This window comes from Montipora capricornis, unplaced genomic scaffold, assembly GCF_036669925.1.
Source record: "Montipora capricornis isolate CH-2021 unplaced genomic scaffold, ASM3666992v2 scaffold_419, whole genome shotgun sequence".
NCBI classification, from domain to species: Eukaryota; Metazoa; Cnidaria; class Anthozoa; order Scleractinia; family Acroporidae; genus Montipora; species Montipora capricornis.
The window spans coordinates 10,001-14,448 of NW_027180150.1; the positions used below are offsets into that span (position 1 = coordinate 10,001).

The following is a 4,448-nucleotide window of genomic DNA, read 5'->3' on the forward strand; positions in this document are numbered from 1 at the left end:
AGAAATGGCGCCGAAATCACAGTTCTTGAGTGTGAACAAATCCCGGGTTTGGTTTTCTTGGCGGAACAAAGATTCTAAAGAAGAAATCTTCTACTCAGGGAACAAATCCCATCCCAACACCTGAGGAACTTGTTTGCATGTTTTTTAAATGGGTTGCACCCTCCGAATTCTCCAGTTATGCAGTCCTCCCCTATATTAATGGCATTTCTCAGCCTCTAACTAGACTCCTTAAAAAACATGATATTCGAGTTGTCAGCAAGCCATTCAAGACTTTACAAGAGGAGTTTCCCTCTCCTAAGTCCCGCCCTCCGACTTCAACCTAACGTGGTTTACAAAATATCTTGTGCCGACTGCCCATGGAGTTATGTTGGCGAGACTGGCAGATTCTTTGAAACCAGAAAAAAAGAACATATGAGGAATGTGAAGTCTTACGCAAGAGGCTCCAACATCGCTAAACACGCTTGACTTTAAAAATTCCCAAGTGATTGACACGGGTTCTTCTCGTACCCGCAAGACACTAGAATCTTGGCACACCGCTTCGATAGATCATGCAGATAACAATTCTAGGCCGCTCCCTAATCAATACTCCATTCTTTTAAAAAAGAACAATTAGTTTTTTTGACAAATATTTTTTCCCGTTTTTATATTCTTTTTCTCACCTATTTTTGTATATATTGTAGTTGTCATCATTTTTTCCATTCATTTCCATTGAAGGCTGTAGCCTGACAGCCGAAAGCTCGAAAGTTTTTAACTGTATGTAGCCAGTGAACGTTTTTTATATAAAATAAATTATCAGTCATTATAGACAATATTTAATTGACCAAGGGACAAGCTATTTATTCATAGTAAGAAATCATTTATAGGCTTTACCCCGCAAACTTGAAAGAGTCACGAATATAGTAAAATTTCGGTTCATCAAAGAGGTCATTTTGGTGCAAAACGGACCCAACCGATTTTATTTAATTCCCCTTGTGAACGCAAACATTAGACAAAACTAACCCTATTTTGTTAACTACGATACAATACTCTATCAATGTAAAAAGTATCAGCGAAAACGAATTTTGAGCTGTGTCCGTGATTTTGGGATTATCTCCGATTCTTACTGACATTGACTCTTAAATTGTTCATAGCGGTAGCAAAGTTTACTACCGTAAGTAGAACATAAGCTTGTATACAAGCGGGAAACATAACCGGCGAAATCAGCTATTCAGAAACTGTTTCCAAATTTCCCATGCACATGAAAAACATGAAAACGTTATTTGCTGGCCTTGGTCGGTGCGTATTGGGAAAAGTCTTGTGTACGTCTCACGGCCACGTATGCAAGACCTTGGGCACAATTTTATCCAATACGGACCTTGCGGCTGGCGAATAACTTTTATGTCCCAATTGGCCAAAGCCAGGCTTCAAGCTGGTGGAGATAAAGCGCAAGTGTTTCTTTAAAGCGACAACTATGTGGAGAACCTTTGAAATTTAAGCAAATTTGCAAGTTTCTTTTTGGCGTTGCCGTAAAGAGAGCATCTACGATCAGTTCATGCAGTTCGTTAACTCTTTCATTAACAATTAAAAACGAACCAAAACAACAAGAAAACACTTTTAGTGTTTAGCCATGGCTTAGTTTAGTTTTAGTTTTGTGTTTCCTTAAGGACTCGACAAAAGTAACTAGTTACACGCAAGAGCAAAATTAAAGTATAAGGTCTGTCTTGAAAAACAACTTATAAACGACAGTGATGACGGCTGTTTGTAGTATATTTTTGATTTAGTGAGACGTATCAGGTCTTTCTTTATGGTTCAACTTTCAGCGACCTTAAGTTGGTTTACACATAATGCATAAAGTGTAAGTGTAAAGGAAGAATTTACTACTCTTTACGTCACGTTTACGCAACTTTAGGCGTTGTCATCTTTCTGCAACTTTATGCTAGTTTAATAATGAGGCGTAAAGTTCTCTGTGCAAGTTTAAGGAACTTTACACTTGCAATCAATTTGTGTAAAGTTACGATTTCGTGCTGTGCAAGTAACGAGCTACTTTGCATCTAGTTCTGATTACCCCTGTCCAAGGATTGTTTTAAAGCCAGTGTGGCAGAAAGCCTTTAAATTTCGGTGCGCTTTTGCAAATTTTGTAAAGTCTTATTTTACAACGTCTTCTTGAGTGCTTGTGAGTTAAAGATTGTAGCGGAAACTAATTCTGTTTTCACTTTACACTGCTGCACGAGTGCCACCAACCTTACTTTTCATCCATTCGATAAGTTCCAATATCAGTCCGTTTTCGTGTAAAATGTAGCGTCATTTCGTCAACAACTGCGTCCGGTTTTCAAAATCCATATAATGTGATTGTAGATCGACATTCAGACGAAAGCGACATGAAGGCAGATTCACAATGATTACAGGAGAAAAAACAAATCCTTTCGGTAAAAACAACGTCGCCATCTTGAAGACAAATGTCCCAGGCCTTTCAAAAGTTCATTCTTTGACACGAGGGAAGACTAGCAGCTAGTTTACACGCAGATCCCGCAAAATTGGAAAACATAGTGCACGATTTGTGTAGTGTTTAATATAGTACAACAGTAGTAAAGTTTTCGACATGTCCTCACAGTGCGATAAAAAGGAAATAATTTCTCTTTCTGAATGCCCAAATACATCACTTAAATACGTATTGCAGCAACGTGAAGACGGCAATGAAGTTGTATTTTGGCTAAAAGTCAACCATGAAGCACTTTCTTACTGGAGAAGAGAAATGGTTTCTGGTACCTTGCGAGATAGTACTCTGTATATTGACTTTGTCAATTTAAATATACCAGGAAATGCCTCTCGCTTGAACCGAAAAAGTGAAAGATTGGAAACAGTGCTCTATGTCCAATAGCTGCGTTGTCGCTAATGCTAAAAAAAGGACAATAAACATTAAAGGAAGTGCTAGACAGAGAAAAGAATTCTTGCATTCCTACAGGAGAATTGCATACTGAAAGATGACGTTATCTGCAAGAATGGGAATAGGATATTAGCAGCCTGCAGCATACAGTGGATAAACATTGGAAGCAGAAAACCATGATCTGTTACAAGGAATGCTCCAAGAGAATGAACTTTTCAATTCATGCAAACAAGAAACTGAACTTCTGAAAAATACATAAAACATCTAGAGAAAGATCAATTCAGTAAGGTTAGGGGCAAAGGTCTTCCAAAACTGAAAACAGCACAAGCCCAAAACATGAAGGAACTAAAAACAAGACCACAAAAGGCCCTATATTTCAGTAAATTATTTGGGCTTGAACTTGACTGCCTAAGATTGAAGGATCCAGATAGTTCCAAAATATACCCTGTTGACTTCAATACTGCAAAGAGTGCACGCTTCCAAGCTTTACTTACTGATGTTCCACAAGGTGGCAACTCGCCGGGCACACAATCTGTTGACACACTTCCCTTTTCAACTGACACCCTTTCAACTCCCTCAGCTCAAGAGCAGTCTCATCCTTCAAACCAAACTGCATGCCCAAGTGGCACACAATATGCAAAACTAAGAGAGGATGACAAAGCTAAGGTAGAAAGCATATTGTATCCCATTGATAAGTTTGGGTTGGAGATGAGTTTATCAGTGAGTTGTCCCCGACAGTTGATGGAATGCCTAAGTCCTATGTTATTAAGCAGTGTCGAAAGGACCTCAACAGTGGCTGTGTCATCCAGTCTACTCCAGGAAAGGCCCCAGGAGCACAGTACTCATTCAAAGAGTTACTAGTTGAACAAATAAAACACATGGTATGTATAACATGATTTCTCTTTTTGCATGTAATGGCTTGTACAAAGAAGAAATTTGGGGTTTGTTTGTTACAGAAGCAAATTTACCCATGACTCATATTTTTATAACTTGAGGTTCACACACTTTTTAAAAAAATGTATTCACATACGTTTGGAGTTGCATTCCAGTGGTGATGGTGCTAGAAAGAGCAGAGTGAGCAATTTCATTGTCTTAAGCATTTCAATTCTTCAGAGTAAAGATGATTTGCTATCTTCAAAACGTAAATAACAAAAACAAACAAAACATAGATATCAAAATAGATGCAGGAATTTGTGTTTTCAATAACCCTTACAATCTTCATTTGAAAAGCTGTTATTTCAAACAGGTCAAACATAGTAATAACTACAATCCAAATGATATTGCATAATATGTACAATTTATTTCTTTCCTTAAAACAAGGCACTCACACCATCGCTGTAGTGAGTGGCCCAGAGAACAGGGCAGGATGTGAATGAGAACCATGAAAGGGTTAGGGTTAGGGTTAGTGTCCAATTCAAAATGGCACTGAACTTGGGACGCCTGGTGATGAGTATGATAAGTTCTGGAGGGAGGAGAGTCCCAAATTGCTAAAAACAAGCAATCTGAGCAATCTGGGACTCTCGTCTCTCCAGGGGGATATATATTCCCCTCATCACCAGGCATCCCGAGTTCAGGGCCATTTTGA

General features: G+C 38.6%; 1 pseudogene; it reads left to right on the forward strand.

Annotated features, from left to right (window-relative positions):
• The first annotated feature begins 2,578 nt into the window (after nt 1–2,578).
• Nucleotides 2,579–4,239, forward strand: LOC138035529 (uncharacterized; annotated as a pseudogene).
• Nucleotides 4,240–4,448: the final 209 nt, after the last annotated feature.